Source organism: Macaca mulatta, chromosome 6 (assembly GCF_049350105.2).
Source record: "Macaca mulatta isolate MMU2019108-1 chromosome 6, T2T-MMU8v2.0, whole genome shotgun sequence".
NCBI lineage: Eukaryota > Metazoa > Chordata > Mammalia > Primates > Cercopithecidae > Macaca > Macaca mulatta.
In genome coordinates this window covers 96352391-96371939 of record NC_133411.1, presented here as the reverse complement: position 1 = coordinate 96371939, position 19549 = coordinate 96352391, and the positions used below count along the sequence as shown (strand labels likewise).

Here is a 19549-nt window from a genome sequence, read left to right as displayed (position 1 = left end):
CGTATTGACTAGAAATAAAGTGTTTCAAGCACACTTATGCATTTAGTAGCATCTTGTGAAATAAAAATCATTTGATGATGTTAATTGTAACATTTGTTTAAAAATAAAATCTACTAAGAAACCTGAGTAGATGTTTGTTAAAATGAGAACTGTGCATTCAGATTTAGATTTTACTGCATCGAGCACTCATTTAGTTTCTAGGGAAAGATTGGCTGTTCATTTAAAAATTACTTTTGATAACTCTATAGAAAAGGCACTTGTTAATAATCTAAATGTTGTGAAGTTTAGATGGAAAGCCATCTGAAAAGTGAGTGTTATCATACATTTAAGATCTTGTACTTATAATGCTATTATAATCTTTTGCAATGCTTAATATTTTATAATTAATTAATTTACTTTTTATTACATTGTAAATTTTTTCCTGAGTTAAAACAATTCATCTTCTTTTTGGAAAAATTGGAAGATAGAAAAGTTAGAGGATAGAAAAGTTTAAAATCACTTTTTATTCCATCACTGTGAAAGTTTTAGTGTTCTTACCCTCTTCTTTGTATACGTGTGTATTTAATTTAGAACAGTATTTAATTAAAACAATCTTAACAATATTGTTTTAAGTTAAAAAATGCAGAAGTTTCTTACATTTTCTTGTCTTAATAAATAAAATTTATTAAGGAGAGAAATTAAAGATATAACGGCCTGCATAAATAGACCATCTGTAACTCTTAGGTGGGATTGTAGCACTGTAGCCAAGTCAAGTGTCTATCCTGAAACTAGTCATCACAAACTTGACCACATAAATAAAGGTCCAATAAGATTGAAGAGTGAGATTATTTTGTGCATCAACTAGTCCTCCAGTTTATTGTTGCAGTTTATTTTTTCACACCTGGACATTGTTAACAGGATATTTCTTCTTCCTTCTTTGTGTGGTATCCTAGCATTTGTATCTTTGACTCTGATCATAGGAGCCTCTTCAGATTATAAGAGTGGGTTGCAGTGGAGCTAAGAAAAAACAAGCATAGAGTTTGATTTTACAAAGCAACAAAAGTCTTGTCAATAGGTGTAGTCAGCATAGTAATTAATGCTCATGTTTTTGACCCATCACTGTTTTCTACCTGTCTTGTTTTTGGCTTGCCTATAAAAGTATTGCAAGTAATACTATTGCCTATAAAAAGGAAGCTTCCGATCATTCTATGAGAGTGTACTTTGTCATAACTAAAGACAAAAATGTGTCCAGTGAGTTTCTGATTACTCTCTGTGTATACAGACATTTAATAAACACATTGTATGTCTATTAAATTATCTATAAACATTTAACAGACATTTCAGAAAGAAAGTCAAGAATATTTCCGTAAAATGTGACAAGACTGGCTATACTGAACTAATAAATAAACCTTGAAATATAAAGTTAACAAATATGAGGCTTACTACAAGGAAGGTTTGTTTCTCATTCCCACAAAGTCTGAAGCAGTTCAGGTGATACTTTATTCTGACCTGGAACTCAGGGGTGCAGGCTGCTTCTTTCTGTGGCTCTATGATCTTAACTCACGGTCTTCAGGCTTGCCACTAAAGAAGAGAAAAAGGAGGCACACTAGCTTTGATTTTAGCTGTGCATTCATTCTCATCTCTTAGTCCATGTGCCAAACGAGTCACACACCTTTCACCTACCCAAGGGAGACTGGAAAATTTCGTGGGATGTATGAGTTAGGATTCAACCACAGAAGCAGAACCAGCAGGAGATGTGTATATTAAGAGGTTTATTACAAGAAATGGGGTTACACAGTTGTGGGAGCTGGATAGCAAGGCTGAAATCCACAAAGCAGACCACCAGGAAGGGGAGATTACAAGTAGGCTGAAACTCAGGGGTACTTTGGGCATTTGCAACATAGCCTACAGCTACTATCAACAGGACTTTTTTTTTTTTTTTTCTCTTTCTCTCAGGGAAATCTCAGCTTTGTTTTTCATCAGGTCTACCCAAATTAGCCAAGATAATCTTCCTTAGGTAAAGTTAAATGATGATGGACTTTTAATTATATCCACAAACTCTCTTCACAGCAACACCTAGCATAATGTTTGATTGAACGCTAACCCAAGTTCAAAATGACACATCACAAAACCATGATCAGGGAGCATATGAAATAATAGGTGAGTTCTAATAACCCCTGCCAGAATATGAGATGATTATACTAGGTCTCACAAGGTATCATTTATTTACAGCTACAACAACAGGAAAAAAGGCGTGAAAGGACTGATGGGATCAATGGCCCTGTGAGTTTGTGTGCAACAAAGAAGAGAACCATCATTTAATTATATAATATGTGCATTTCATCATCTAGGCTGAATTAGTAATTAAAGCTATTTAATCTAGAAAAATTGTATCCAATTTTCAGAAACCTTCCAAGAACCAACAAACACCTCATCATACCAACTTTTCCATGCAGAGTTTGTTTTGCTATTTTGTTAAATTGTGATACTAACTAAATTTCTGTGCATGATCTTGTCTTTTTTTAAATTCTACCTATTTTGCTATGCTATTCATCTCCTCAGCATCTCATGCTTATTGTTAAATTCCTATTAGTCAGTGCAAACTAACCTATTTCTTTTTTCTTACAGCTGTAGAATTCGGATTTTAGTTGAAGTTTAAATTCTACCTCATAATTATCTTTCTTCCTTTTCTTGTACCTCTTGGCATTGCCTTTATATTCTTCTTTTGCTTCTCATTAGCAGCCCACTGAGCTGTATCACTTTCTCACAGCAGCAAAGAGCAAGATAGCTTTAATTTAGTAACTTCTCATTGCTGCCAGCCAGTTGGTCCTCCCCATTGCCCAAGTCACAGCTGACATCACTGTTGTCAGTGTCACCTGGTAAAGGCTGATGGTGTTTCACATACCTCCCTATGCTCTGAAAGTAATATTTGCCAAGAATTGGCCAGATACTAAGGTGGATGGGACCAAGCAAATCTTCCATCTGTTGCCTGTATTTGTTCTCTGTATACTGCCTGCATATTACCTGAGGAAAACACACACACACACACACACACACACACACACACACACACACACACTTCCACAGACATTAGTTCTAGTAGGGAAGGAGCCAAAAGCAGGCCCTTTCTGGCCAAGTTCTGCTAAACCTTTCTCTGTTGGAAGTTACTCTTTGCCAATCAGTCAATAAGTCAAAACTAAAAGCTGTAGGAGACAGACTAAGTGATGCAGAATTAATGAACTTCTTTGTGCCAAGGTACAAAAATAATATTTGGGCAGTAAACATTTTAGTTTTAAGGTCAAAGTTATTCCACCTTGGGACTACTATTAGGTTAGCAAGTAATTTGTCAGTCACAGACAGCTGTTTTAGGTAGTCCTAAAGTGAAGTGATTATACTCATTAAACCAAAGTATATACTTTTCCTTTATTACCTATTGGGTCAAGATCTTACCTTATTATAACACACCTGAATATAGATTTTCATTGCAGAATATAATTAGTGCATGGTCTATTGAGTAAGCAATATGAATTTTTAAAATTGTCTAAACACCTCTTTACATGCCAACTCTGGTGATAATTACCAAATGTCTATATCTAGAAAAACAGGCAATTCAGAAATATCAATTTGTGCTATTATTTATGATACACATGTGCTAGTTTTCCCTAAATATAGACATTTGGTAATTATCACTGAGGCTATTTGTTATATTTCTGAAGTAGATCCCAATGAAATAGAAATATAATTTATTTGGTAAAAATGTAAATGCTGAAAAATTCTCATTATCTTTCTGCAGAGTACAGTTCTTAGTTTCCTATTCATATTTCATGTAATAATTTTGGATTAGCCATCTGGTTTGTTGAGGGTTGAAAATCTGTTTAACACCAACGCAGAATTTTTGTTAAAAAATAAAACAAGTCATACAGAAATCACAAATGTTTTCAGGTATTTCACAATGCTAATAATGAATAGGTTTTAGGATATGGCATGTAATTTGCACTTTTATCTTTAGCATTTTCTTTTCTTTTCATTTGTATAATTTAGATTCGCCTTCAGCATACTTTTTAAGACTATTTTTCCAGGGACGTGTCAGTCTGAATGGTTGATATATAATAAATATTACCAAAAACCTATGTTGGGCCACCCACATTTTTCCAGTACCACTCTTTTCCTTGTCCAAGTGGTTAGCTCAGTGAATTAGATAGAATCCCCTGAGTGGATCAGATCTTCTCAATGACTCCAGCTCTATAGCCCTGAGATTGAATTACTTCCTCTCTGCCCCATATTTGCAAATGGATTTCAATGCTCTGCTACTCACCCTGGATAGAGGTGATTGGATCACACTGGAGACTAGGAAGCAGAGTTTGCATTTATTGTATAGATCCATCACTTCATCTGTGTGAAAGCCGTAAAGTATGTGCTGTATAAAAAGTTGAAGAATAGACACTATCCAACTTCAAGACTTACTACAAAGCTACATTAATCAAAATAGTGTGATATTGGCGAAAGAACAGACAAATAGATTAATGGAACAGAAGAGCCTAGAAATAGGCCACAGAAATATAGTCAACTGATCTTTGACAAAGGAGCAAGGGCAATACAATAGAGAAAAGAGTCTTTCAATAAAGTTCTGGGATAACTGGACATCCACATGCAAAAAAAAAAAAAAATACATCTAGATATAGCTCTTACACTCTTCTCTAAAATTAACTCAAAATGGATCGCAGACATAAGTGTATAATGCAAAACTATAAAATTCCTAGAAGCTAACGTAGGAGAAAATCTAGATGATCTTGGGTTTGACAATGACTTTTTAGATACAATGCTAAAGGCATGATCCATGAAAGAAACAATTGGTAAGTTGGACTATATTAAAATTAAAGTTTTCTGCTGTGTTAAAGACACTGTCAAGAGAATAAAAAGACAAGCCAAAGACTGGGAGACGATATTTGCGGAAGACATATCTGATAAATAGCTATTATCCAAAATATACAAAGAAAAAAAAATCTCTTAAAACTCAGCAATAAAAGAAAACCAACAATAGACCAAAGGCCTCAACAGATACCTCACTAAAAAAGACATAGAGATGGCAAATAAGCATATAAAAAGATGCTTCACATTATATATGTCATCTGGGAAATGCAAATTAAAATGAGATACCACAACATATCTATCGGAATGGACAAAATCCCATGATCAGAACACTGACAGCACCAAATACTGAGGTGAGGATATGGAATAACAGGAACTCTCATTCATTGCTGGTGGGAACACAAAGCAGTGCAGCCACTTTGGAAGACAGTTTGGCAGCTTTATAAACAACTAAACATATCCTTATCATATGATCCAGCAATTGCACGCCTTGATTTTTACCCAAAGGAGTTAAAAACAGATTTCCACACAAAAGCTTGCACATGGATGTTTATATCAACTTCATTCATAAGTGCCCAAACTTGGAAGCAACCAAGATGTCCTTCAGTAAGTGAATGGGTAAATAGGCTGTGATATATCTAGATAATGGAATATTTTTCAATGCTAAGAAGAAATGCACTGCTAAGTCATGGAAAGACGTGAAAGCAACCTTAATATATATCACTATGTGAAAGAAGCCAATCAGAAAAGGCCACACTGTATGATTCGAACTGTATGAGATTCTAGAAAAGGCAAAACTATGGAAACAGTAAAAAGACCAGTGGTTGCTAAGAGTTAGTGGGGTGAAAGGGATGAGTAGCTAGAGCATGGAGGATTTTTAGGGCAGTGAAAATATTCAATATGATATTGTAATGAGTAGATACATGTAACTACACATTCTTCTAAACCCATAGAACATATAACACCAAGTATGAACCCTAATACAAACTCTGAACTTTGAGTGATAATGATGTATCTATTGCAACAAATGTACCACTCTTGTGGGTGATGTGAATAATAAGCGAGGCTATACCTGTGTGGGGGTAGGGGAAATATGGGATATCTCTGTACCTCCTCTCCCTGTTGCTATAAATTTAAAACTTCTAAAAAATTATGTCTTAAAAATAAAGTGGGTATGCAGTGTTATTCTTGTATTTGATAAAGCATGTTCTTACCAGCAATTCCTTTTCTACTGATGGAAAGAAACAGGTACCTATGGATGTGAGTGTCTGTGACTCTATCTGAAATCATTGACCCACATACTGTTGTATCTTGCTGAATTATTTTTGTCATCATTCATTGCACCTGACTACAAAATTAGTCTGGATAGAACATCTGGATAAAGCATTCCAGTTATCCAAGTCTGAAGCAGAGTAGATGTGGGTATTCAACTCTAAAGGCCAAACTTTGGCTCATCTGAATATGAGGTTAAAAAAGTTATTTTGGGGGGAAATACCAGGCCCACTCAACACAGATGTAGAATTCTGTGAAGTACTCATTTAAATGCCACCTGTAGGAAATGCATCTTTGAAGGGAAAAACTCAGTGGAATTGAAGAGACTGTGTCTGGGCTCCTGTTCTTGTTGAGACTTGGTCCAAAGCTGAGTAAGATAACCATGAGAAACAGGTCGGCTTTTCATAAGGGTTTGAAACATGCCTGGTTTCCTTTTGATACGGAGAAGAATAGTCAGTTTTGTTCCATGATCTGTCATTTAATCATCTAACCTCTGACAAGGCTGAGGGCAGGGAGGCAGGGAGTTGCTTCTTCACATGCATAAGCATAAGTTTTCTTTCTTCTCTTTTATTTTTGAGATGGACCCACTCTGTGACCCAGGCTGGAGTGCAGTGGTCTGTCTCAGCTCTGCAACTTCCACCTCCCAGGTTCAAGCAATTCTCCTGCCTCAGCCTCCTGAGTAGCTGGGACTAGAGGTGTGTGCCACCATGCTCAACATCTATCTATCTAATCTATCTATCTATCTATCTATCTATCTATCTATCTATCTATCTATCTATCTATCGAGAGATGGGGTTTCACCATTTTGTTCAGGTTGGTCTTGAACTACTGACCTCAAGAGATCTACCTGCCTCAGCCTTTCAAAGTGCTGGGATTACAGGCATGAGCCACCGTGCCAGGCCCCCATACATAAGTTTTCTAAGGGTGTTTTGAGAAAATGTAGGCATAGGTACTTACTCCATTCAAAAAGAGATTCAGAATACAGACTTACATACTTCTCAACCTTTGAATATTTCTTCTCTATTTCCTCCTTAAACTTTTTAATTGAGAGAGGAGTGAAGAATGATCCATATATTACATATAGGACAACTCTTACAGTGTTCTCAGTAATGGGTCATTTTTGTCTTGATGATGTTAATTTGGCTAAGGTGGAAAGTAAAGAAGGTATATAAATGAATCAAAAGGCAAATAAATGGATAGATGTAAAGATTAAGCATTCCTACCCAGAGTTACATACAGGTAGTGAGGTGTTGCAGACAACACTGACTGTTTGATGACAACACTGAGCGATTAACACTAAATTAGTCTCTTGCTGCAGGTAAAGACACATCGAGACCTCGGGCACGTCAGAAAGCACAGAGTCATTGTAGCAATAAAATATGATGGGACAGTCATGGTCATATCAGAGAGGAATATTCTAATCAAATATATATAGAATGTTCATATTCTACTCCTTTTCACAGGAAAAAATGATTCTTGTCTCCATTGCCTTTATTGGGGATAATTCCTCTCACTGATTGATTAGGAATATGAAGATAAAAGATACAATCCTTCAGATCATATCTGAAGGATATGATCAGAGCTTATAATCTCAGGAAGTGGGTAAATACATTTGACAGTGGATCTGAAATGGTTTCTGCCCTTCATTCTTAACTATTTCTTTCAAGGAATTTGGTGTACTTAATACAAGTTTCTGCATTTTCTTCTGGGAGATGATGATATTCTCTTCCCTAAGTGGTGAAGGAACTACAGTAGAAGGGAATGGAATGGCTGGGTGAAAAGCAGTAGTACCAACACTCTCAGACAGGATAATTGTGGTTTGGAGCAGTGTAATGGAATTTTCATGGGCCCAGTATTTTCTGAATATTAATTTCAAGGCTGAGCTAAAGGGTTAGGGCTTAAATAAAGTGATTCTGTTATTCTGTCATGTGAATGCTTACTTGGTTCTTATCAGTGTTCTACCTTCTTTTTTGCTATTCTTAAAATAGTGCAGTGTTTGCACACAGTATAGATTGTACATACTGGTTTATATTGATGGAAATGGCAGCTAAGGGTATTACTGGTTCAGAAAGTTTGAACCAGTCTATTGTTAAGTCTAAGGTGCTTAATTTTCTGTAACTTCTCCATTTGGACTCTGTTTCATTTTTCTTGTCTGTAATGTCTACATTGGATTGTTTCTCCAGAGGCAGGAGTATCGAGATTGAGACCCTAAGCAATGTAGACTTCCCTGTAAGTTCTTTCAGGTTAAGTACAAGCAGTCAGCTGTCCAAAGTCTAATAGGGAAACATCCTTAGAAGCATGCCAAAATATATTTTTAAAACTTATTCTATTTATAATCTCTAATCCTTCGTCTCAAGGCTGTTAGACACTGCCCTTTTATTTGAAAGCTGTTCTTTTGAGTACTGATTTTAGAACCAAAGTCTCAAAGCTTCATAGAAGGCATTCTTTTTCCTAGCTGTAAGCTTTAGAGTTAGTTTTAATAGTACGTCAATTGTAAAGCTGCACTAGCTATTGCAGGCTATGGCTAATTCAAAACTAAATCAGATTGGAAATACCATTTGGTGTGATTATATCATTAAACCACAATTGTCTACCTTCATGCACTCTTGGGCTTAGTATTGATGTTGACAATAATACAAATCATAATATCTTTTTCACAAGAAATGCAAAGCTCTTTAAAATGGTCTCATTATAGCATCCCTGTGAAGCAACTCAGAAAATACCTTTATCTGTGTTTCCCCAGTTGGAGACACTGATTATCACTGAATCAAAACATGAAGCAAGTTTCCAGAAGTTAGGGTTTTAGCTCCAGAATGAGTGTTCACTTCACTTAAAGCAACTAAAGTGAAACCAGATAAAAATACAATTTTATAATCTTATTATTCTAATATTATGACTATTTTTATGTTTCTGATAGGTTCCTTTTCTAAAAAGAAATACTATCTATTTGAGTGTTAAAACTAAAACTTAAATGGTATTCTTGAAGCAATAGCAAAGCCTAACTTAACCTTGAATAGTACTGATGCAATGTTTTAATCAGATATAAATGTTCTTTAACTTTTTCCTACTTGTCTCTGCTTTAGAGATACAGTTCTACCTCCTTGTGACTGAAATGGTCAATTCTTAGAGCTGCTCAGGCCAAGTTAAATACGTGATAAAGAACACTCTAAGGAGAGAAGTGGCCATATTCAGACCAAATTATCAGAATGCATTTTATCCTCCATTGCATCTTTAAATTGAGTGCCATTAATACCTAGATTAGTAACCTCAAGAAGTGGGCTGCACTAGATGGGAATTCTGCTCCCAAGGTACTTCATGATTATGTTGTGAGATATTTGCAGAGAGGTTTATTTTGGGCTGGGTGAAATTAGCATCTTTGTTTACAAGAATACCATCTCACTGATCAAGTTAAAGTACATGCCTAATAACCAGCATTTCTTAGACTTTTATGTTGCCCTTAATTAGACTCTTCAAAGTTAATTAGGGGAACAAATGGTACTTTTTGTTCTTTAAAGTCCCCTTTAACAGCTTTCTCACACATAAAATGTTCCCCCATTTATAGGTAGTTTGGCTTCTGCTTTAAACCTACTGGTTAACTGCTCATTGGTTAACTCCTCCTTCATTCACAGAGTGAAAACCACACTATTTTTGGGGTGCCTCTGATCCCCCTCTTTTCTTTCTTCCAATTTTCAACCATTAATATTGTTCATTTTTAGGTACAAAATTATTCATTAATTTTTGTTGTTGTTGTTCTTGTTTGGGAACAGCATTTTGCTCAAGGCTTAGAAACTGGCAAAACTCAATTTGTGAAACACTAGCACATGCAGGGAGACTAGGAAAGATTTTGCCTTAGAAATTGCACAGAAAAACTGAGTTTCCACACCCCTGCTCCTGGACTTGGGGTGGGGGTGGTGGTGGCGGTGGTGGTGTGGGATGTAACACTGTTTTCATTTGAATTAAAATAAAAATGATTGGCCTCATTTTGATACCTATTCTACTTTTGAATATTTTTCTTTATTTTTGTTCAAAAAAGGGCTTATTGCATACAGGAAGCTGGCTCTCAAAGTAATAAGCTAATCCGTGGATGTGAGATTTTTCAGCCATGCTGTCTGTCTGCTTTGTGCCACTAATGGTAATATAAGACTATTAGAAGTGAACCGAGTAAATGAGAAATAGTCTTTGCATTAGAGCAGGAGTCTGTCACTCTTCTGGCAACCCTGCCGAGAGCTACACATCAAAGCCACCACACTGTGCTAATAGTGTCACTTATCCCACAGCCTTTACACTGTCCCATATGCAGTTACTATGCAGGGGGTGTGCACATGAGGGTGAGAGGGGAGTTGACAACGTGCTAGAAGAAACCGTAGGAGATAAACTGAATGTGATTTATCACCTCTAATCCTTGCAATGGAAAACATTTAGGAAGAGCAAATAATTGAGGTCTTTCAGAAATATGCTTTTATTGAAAAAAAAAATCCTTGAACTAATTGGAAACCTAAAAATGAAGGATTAAAATATTTTTCTAAAAAGTCATGAGAAAATCTTTAATGTATTTAAATGATTGGAAGACAGAAATTATGCTTTAAAGCAATCTCCTTAAAACTACTTAGTTTTGATTATATGCCTGAAAGAATGCTTTAAAAAAAAACCCCTTTCATTATTGTTTTCGTATATGGCAATCACAATCACAGATATCTACATAACTCAAGTTGCTGAAACAAAAATATTTCCATTAAACTGGAAGCAATCAGTGATGATATATCTATGTTCTACTTATTACCATCTTCCTTACTGGGCTAATACTATTTTTGCTGTTTTTGATTTTTTTAGTCATTGTTGTTTGTATATTTAGTAATCACTGACTGGCACCAGATTGACAGGTTGGAAGGGTGAGAACCATGCAGATAGCGTAGAGAAGTCAGGTATAGCTCTTCCAGCCACAGAAGGCAAAGTGGACCTCTTGTGCCCTTAGCTCTGCAAAAGTGGCTGATACCTGCTCCAGAATCTCTCTACAAGGTCTTGGCTAAATACAATGGCCTTATTTCTAGGTCATTCAATTCCATTGTTTTCCTAGGAACTGAGCTGGCTACAAATGCTTCTGGAGTCTTTAAAACTGTCCAAGGTGTCTGGGAAAAATGCGAAGGAGAAATTCAAATGGCTGAGTTGAAGCATACCATTATGTTTCAAACATGCGGAGAGTTAGTGTAAAAGATTTTTCAATAATATTTCTGTGACCCAGGAGAATAAAAAATAAGTATTTCAGAAAAGAAAATCACCAATGAATAGAAAAAGATGATTGCAAAGAAATGGACAAACCGCTTTCATTCCTTCAAATTACCCCAACACCTCTTTAGCAGAGTTTTGGGAATAATACCAGTTTTCCTCTCATTTGGAGGTCAAATCTGACAATTGCAACTCATTGGAATGGAATTTTTAAGCAACAAAGGAAGAAATCATAGCAGGGGTGTCCTAAAGTTTCCACATTTTAAATCTGGGGGAGTTTTTGAGTCCATGTTTTGTTTCCTGTTTAATCTTATAATCTTAACATGTAGAATGATTCTATTTGCAGACTATGTAGGGGCTTTACTTCACAAAGATGCATCAAGTGAAGATCTCTTAACAAAGACAAGGAAAGAGAAGTTTTAAACAGCAGAAAAAGGAAAAATTTAAAAACTTTTGGGGACTTTCAGTCTACACAGGGAAACCTGTGGTCTGACACTGTGCTTCCATATGGGAAAATACACAAATGAAGTGAATTTTGTCAACTACAGAAAACCTGTTCCTCTCGTCATAGTCTCATCTCAGTTAACAGCATCATAGCCTACCAGAGCTTGAACCATCATCATACCTTCCTTTGTCCTAACCTTCTCTTCCTTACCCAGTCTACATCCAAGTCCTACTGATTCCTTCTCTTAAGTATCTCTTAATTTTACGTCTCAGTCCTCACTGCCACTGCTTTGTTTTTGGGGTAACTGTACATTTGAAACTTTATTCTTCTTCATGCTCCTCATCCAGTCTCGTAAGTTATAGAACATGCATGTGTCTGCTCTTAGTGCTTGATGGCAGAGGGCTTCTGCTTCATGATTTTTTTCTGGGAGCAACTACCTATTTGTTAGTCTCCTCAGTGCTAGTTCATACTGTCAGCTGTCCTCTCTGAAATTACAAGGCTGGTGCTAGAGTGTACCGTGATACTATTGCATCATCTCTAATGGCTTCTGGGAGAGCAACATTCATCATGATCAGTGCTTCCCCAATCTTTTCCTCTACAAACCTTTACACCTTCATCTCTTCTCATCTCCCACATGCCCCCTACGCTTCAGTGACGAGGAGCTTCTCACTATTCTCTGAATATGCCACTCTTTCAAACTCTGTTTTCCCAGATGCTGTTACTTTTCCTGGAGTGCCCTTCCCTCCTTTCTCTGCACAGTAAACTCCCACTTATGCTGTAAGACCCAGCTCAAATGCCATCTTTTCTCTGAAAACTCTCCCACTCCTGTGAAGAAAAGCTATACTCTCCTATTCAGAGATCCACTGGCCTTTTGTGGACACCCGTATTTGATAGCTGTAGTTAGTGCCATCCCCAGACCCGGCTGGGAAGGGCCTTGATTGAAAGGTCTCTGGCCCTTCTCTAGCTGGAGAGAGGATCTTGGGGTCCAAGGGGTGTGCTACCCAAAGTCCTAGCCTCTCTTTTTTTAAATCATGCTCTGAATACCTGGGATTATAAAACTCCCTACCCAAACAGTAACAGTCCCCTTGGAGATACTGCCTGGAATCCTTTTCCTGGGTCTTTGCTTCTGAGAGTTGTCCATGTATTTGGTGCAAGCACCACTAGGTCTGAAGGATGAAGGGAATGTGTATTGTGGATGGAGATTAAACTTGTTGCCTAGGGTGTCCTCACGCATGTGTCCAAGGGCTTTCATGGTAAAAGGCAGAAGTGGGGATGGAGTAGTGAAAGAATTAAGGAGCACTACAGGCCTGGGCCTGGAGGGCAGTTTCTTTGATGATATTGTTTTCCAACCTTGATCACTAAAGAATCTAGGAATTCTAAACTTGAACCTGGTAGGTCATATTGTTAAGAAGGTATATTTGTCAAGGCAGCAAAATAAAACATATTTTACTCAACTGTTTGTTAGCTTAATTCATAACTTTTAAATATTTAGGCATCTGGTATGTGGGCCTTTATTCATATTCATTCTCAGGTCTAGCATATATTAGGAATGGGCCTGCTTGTAGCATAATTATTTCTTCACATCCTTATCTCTCTGACTGGCCTGAGAATTCTGGGAGGGCTGGGACAGCTTTTTTGTCTTTCTTAATCTTTTTATCCAATAGTTAACCATGTTGCTTGGCAAAGACTAATCTTTTAAAATATATTTGTTGACACAAAGAATTATATTCATAATATTTAGTTTATAAAAGCAAGAATGTGTATGACACACTTCAAAGAACAATGTCGAGACTGGTTAAAGGGAAAAAACTCTGTGATAACTTCATACAATGATGAGGAGTTCAGCTGTTCCATATACACTATCTTACTTAATCCTCAGAACAACACACTGAAGAATGTACTATTACCCCTATTTTATGGATAAGAGAATAAAAATTCAGTAAATTTCAATAACTTGCACAAGTCCACAAAATATGTAATTACCAGAGCCAAAATTTGAACCCAGGTGTAAAGCCTATGCTCTTTTGATCAGAGTTGCAGCAAAAAAGATTATTAGCATGAATTTGCCTTGGAAATTGTCACCCATCAAGACTTGAGACTTTGGTGCCATTGAGACAAATATCGAGCCCACATTGATGCAATATTATTCTTTCAGAAAACAATAATTTGCATGTGTTCTATATACAGAACACCAGGTAAGGCACTATGAAGAACTATAAAAGAAATATATATACATACATACATAGATGTACACTTATGCATATATATATGTGTGTGTGTGTGTCCATTTCTCAATTGTTTGACTATTAATTGGAACCTTTAACTAAGAGTTCTATTTTTATAAGAAAAAGGAAGATAATGATAAAACCAAATTGTAACCACGTAGTTTTTAGAGCATATTCTGGTATTGAAAATCAGTCAACTCAACTTCTTATCCCTACTACACATATATAGTTTCACTACTGAATGAGAATAATTTCATATGCTCTATGGTAATCTTGGGTACCATGATATTCTTAATCATCAAAATCTGAATCATGTTGACTAAAACTTATAGGGGTAGGAAAATATATTCATAAATGTATTTGAGGAAAAGTGTTATAAGAAAATGAAGTTTTATTTTTCCTTCAATCTTACCCTAATTGGGGTCTTTATTTCTTTTCTAGCTTTGAAATGTCTAAAAGTAAACCATTTCTCTCAAATCTATTGACAAAATTTCTTAAAAGTCATTATTACAATTCTCATTGCACAGAGCTGCACACACATCATGAGATGATGGTATAAGAATATATTTTTCAATAGCTTTGATCCCTATGTGTGGCTACTGACATTTATAATAATTTACTATTAATATATCTTTTCTCAAAAATGTATTTTGCAATTTTATACTTCTAAGACTGATTATTCATATATGCACCTATAACTTGGGGAATGACAGGAGCAAATTTTCAGTGTTCACAGCACATCTTCTCCTTGGGCAGAATAGTAAGCTATTTATATCTTGGGATATCCAATATCACAATTAGATTCACTCACTCTTTGAACTTCTCTCCTTGTTTACCCTCACCATTTCAACTCCTGCACCCCACACTGAATGTTATCTGAAATTCCACTTCTGGAATGTAATTTATCTAGCTTGGGTCCTATTAAAATGGAAATATAACCAAGAGTGAAAAGAATGAGTGAATAAGAAAATGAATGAAAAGATAAAATTGCTATTGAGTGAGATTTTTTTCCTGACAATTTTCCTTGATGGTGAGGTCAAAGGCCTAAGGTCCAATATGATCGAAGAGATTAAGAGGGAGAAAATTCTAGGAAACATGGATCCACAGAAAGAGTAGTTTAAGAATTATTTAAGAAACACCTGGCCAATTATTCACTTTTTCAAAAACCTTGACTTGAATGACCATTTCTATTTCATCTGTGGTTATAGATTGAACATTACTTCTGGCAAACACAAGCCATTTATTATAGGAGGAAATAGTGGTCTCTGGACAAAGAAACTTTCAAGTGTCAACCCCTTAGTTTAGGATACTTACCCTGCTCTGCTAAACCAAGTATCTCCATGTCTAATTGTTATCCTTCATTCACTGGAGAATACAAAGTCCTTTGATGTTGATTGGGTCCAGGAGAAAAAATGTTGAAAGAAAAAAAGACAAAATTGAGAAGCCCTTGTAGCACCACCTTCTTGAATTTTCTTCTCAATTTCCTCTTGCTCCTTTTTCCCCATGTTTATTTTATTTTATTTTATTTTTTTATTTTACTTTAACTTCTGGGATACATGTTCATGTTTCTTTTAATATGGGTTTTTAAGGGAGTTTTTCTCTCTCTCAAGGAATACAAATAAAAATACACAGTGTTTGGTCCTAAATTCATTTAATAGATAAATTTTCTCATTCAATGGCTCATTGAACAATGTGACAATGAATATGTTGTAGCTCAGGCCACTATGACAAAATGTTATCGACAGAGTGGCTTAAACAACAGACATTTATTTCTCATAGTTCTGGAGGCTGGAAAGTCCAAGATGGAGGTGTTGGCAGATTTGATTCTGAGTGAGGGCTCTCTTTTTGCTTGCATACAGATGCCTTCTCATTGTATCCTCACATGGCGAAAAGAGAAATCTCTGATGTCTCTTCCATTTCTTATAAGGGCATTAATACTATCATGGGGGTCCATGCTCATGACCTCATCTAAACCTAATTACCTTCAAAAAGGTCCGTTTCCTAATACTGCTTTTGCTATTATTAATAGGACTTCTTTCTCAAGTGTTGAACCACATAGACTTCTGCTTTTCTAGTTCTACTCCCATAATTCATTGGGTACTGTGCTACAGATACTGTTTTTAGTTCACCTTCCAAGCTCTCTTTATTTCTTGTTTGTAAAATCTCTCCCAATTTTTCTCTTACTTTCCTACTTACTCTTACATTAAATCTGTTTTCTGTAAGGAACAATTATCAGTCTTAACCAGCATTCTGTTTAATACAGTGTCACGAAGGAAAAATCAATTACTGATATAGATTTATTATCTAAGAATCTATTTTCAATCTTTTTTGAATCCTGTTAAAGTTCAATGACAGCATTTTAAAACTTAACTAGGTCTTAAAAATCATCAATCAATTAAATGTATGCTCATCATACAGATGACACTAAGATCCGGAGAAGTGAAATAACTTTCCAGTGGTCATATACCAGAACTAGAACACAGTTCTCCACAGCAATATTCTTTGTCTAGTCATTATTGCAGTGTTTTACTTCTCCAAATTTTTTTTTCTCCTTCCAAATTTGGCTGTTACTTCCATTGGGAAGCATTGAATTAAGTCTGAGGTTTAGGCACAATTCTGCCTGGGTAGATCAGGTTGGACTACACTAGTGATGAAAATTAGCACATGTGTGTGTGTTGGGCTTAAAACAAGTGAAGACTAATGGAAATCATCCAGTACACCTAAAAGCAATTTAACATTCCCTTCTCTTTGCTTTGGTTTGAAAGTAATCTATATATGTGGGGAGTTCTGAGTGAATCTAAAAAAGGCAGGTGCTTACATTCTCTGAAGCTACAATTAAAAACAATCTTGTTTCTCATGGGCTTGGGGTATAAGATACACATACCATACACACATTTCTATTTGGGTATAAAAATTGTAAGTGTGTGTGTGTCTGCGTGTGTGTATATTTAAGGTGTTATGGACTATGTTTGAATCAACTTGACTCAAACCATATGGGATTTAGTAGAAATTAAAGGTGGAAGAGATATGTAGCTCATGCAAATTCACTTAAAAATTAAATTTGGATGGGTCAATTATCTAAATAAGAATCAACTACATTGTTTAGGTGTACATTTCAGTCCCATCTCCCTCTTACCCTGAAACCAAAATTAGAACCTCGTTTTTGAATTAAGACTCTGAAAAGATTAGCGTTTTGTAATGATTGGGGTAGAAACTTTGAAGCAGAGATCTAAAAGGCATGTGTTTCAGAATTAAATGCTCAGGAAATTTCCATATAGTAATTATTCAGAACCTGATAGATTTGGTGGCTATTGCAGAATGCTCAAGCATACAGATAACTCTCTAACGGTAAGAGATGAATATAAAAGATATTCAATTTTTAAATATTTTTCTCGCATTTATCTTCGAGCTCATTCTCTCCCATCTCCCTCTTGCTCACTGCACTCCAGATAAATTGACCTTTTTACTGCAGCATGTGCTGTTCCCTTGCCTGGAATGCTATTCCTCCAGAAGGTCACGTGGCTTATAGTCTCACATTAAGCACCTGCTCAGGAAGCACACACTCAGAAAAGCTTTTGTTGACCATAGTCTCAAAAGTAGCATCCTAGCACTCTTAATTCCTTCTCCCTGCCTTATGTATTTTCATAGTATTTATCACTAACAATTTTTAATGTTTGTTTGGTCATTTGTTTTGTCTGTTGTTCCAGTAGACTGTAAGTTTCATGAGAATGGGGACTTTGTTTTGTTCCCTTCTTATCCCTGGGACCCAGAAAAGTGGCTGTTCTAAGAGCTAAAAAAGAAAACTCATTTTTAAATACAGGAATTATTTCCTGAGTGAATATTATCCATTTCCCCTTCATAGGGCACCTGCCACATGTGGGGGACACGTGCCTCTAAAGGAGTCCTGGTTAGAAGCTGCAATATCTTTCTTTTTCTAAAACTTCTTTTTCTTTCAAAGAAGTTGAATCTAAAGAATTTTGTAACTTTGGATTCAGTTTTTTACTATCAAATTAAAGCTAAAAATGCTGCCAGGAAGGAGGGAAAGCCAGATTGGAGGGGGAGGAGGCGAGAGGTAGAAGAAGGGGAAGCAGAGAGTTGGGGGAGGAGATGGCTGAAAGATCCAGGAAACCTGAGGAGAGGCAACAAAAACCAATTAAAGTTAATGAACTACAGCTAAGCTTTTTATTTTAGTTTTTCCCCCCTCACAGTATACCAGCCTTAACTTGGAATTATTTTTCTTGGAGAGACACTTTCAAAAAAGTAGACTATTTCCTCCCTACCCCCATGCTCAGAAAAATAATATAACACTTTAATCAACAAAAGCATGAGGGTATGTTTTGTGCAGCTATCTAGTGGATTTGTCACTTGGCCTTCAGCCTTGGTTCTACCACCTACTAAATTTTGGCAAAATCCCAGAATGTCACAAATCCTGTTCTCCTCTATCTTCACATAAGCTGAAAGTCGGCCCTACTGAGTAGTTATCTGGAGGCAGGAGGCGGAGGTCCAATTGTAGTATCTAATATTAGAAATAGAGACGCCTCCAATGGTTTTTGGCAGACTGAGCCTACAAAGAGTGGCTCTGGCTCTCCTACTCAAACGTCTTAAATAGTTTATATATCTGTTTGATTAATTTGGCTGGAAACATGATTGCAGTTAATGTATTAGGTATAAAAGTTTAGAGGAAGATTCTTATGTCAATGATACCCATTTTCTAGAATAACTTATTCTATCAAGCCAGCTATATTTAAATGATGAATCCTACTGATAATAAAAACCTACCTTATATTTATTATTTTTTATTATCCACAGAACCCCCCTCCCAAATTTGAATATGAATGAAATGTACTTCACTAACATTTTCTATTCATTCAACATTTTGGCAAAGTATCACATTCAAATTTATGATTCCATTCTATAATGCAAAAGTGGTATACACTCATCTAAATTATTTCAAGATATTCTAAAATCTGAGCTTTTGACACTCAGGTTTCCCACTTGAAATATAGTTTCAAATGCTCTGCTTTCGAATAATCTCTTCCTCAACCTTTTGCCTTCACCTCAGGCTTGAAATCATAGAATTTTTGCTATGTTATTTCTCAGCTTCCCATTTAATTCCATTCATTTCTTTTTTGACTTTTAAATGATATACAATAGTTGTCTTTTCTCAAAGAGTTTAACAATTATGAAGGTAATAGTGGCCTTAACTAAATTTTTGGTTGAATGCTGGCTTCTCTCTCTATCTACCCAATCTCTTCTCTATGTTTGACAGATGCGTCAGAATCTCAGGGTGCTCACTATTGCTTAAGGAAGCACATCCTTTGTTGGGAAAATCTAATGCTTAGAAAGTTGGTGAAAAACACATATACCGTAACTTCTACTCATCCATCTTGGCTCACTTGGTGATTCATTAATTCATTCATTTATACATGCACTCAATAATAATCTGTTAAAATTCTACCACATATAGAGGCTATCACAGCTCAAGGCCCTAGAGCGTCACAAAATTAGACTATTCTGGTACACACTGCCTCCTTTT

General features: G+C 36.0%; 1 long non-coding RNA gene across 1 annotated transcript in view; it reads right to left on the bottom strand.

Annotated features, from left to right (window-relative positions):
• Positions 1 to 637: 637 nt before the first annotated feature.
• LOC114678699 (uncharacterized) overlaps positions 638 to 19549 on the bottom strand; it is a 66336-nt gene continuing 47424 nt past the window's right edge. Inside the window, exons 3-5 of the long non-coding RNA XR_003730161.2 lie at positions 15328 to 15395; positions 1423 to 1560; positions 638 to 996 (exon numbers count right to left, since the gene is read on the bottom strand). This is a non-coding gene — a long non-coding RNA (uncharacterized LOC114678699). The remainder of the gene's footprint in view (positions 997 to 1422; positions 1561 to 15327; positions 15396 to 19549) is intronic.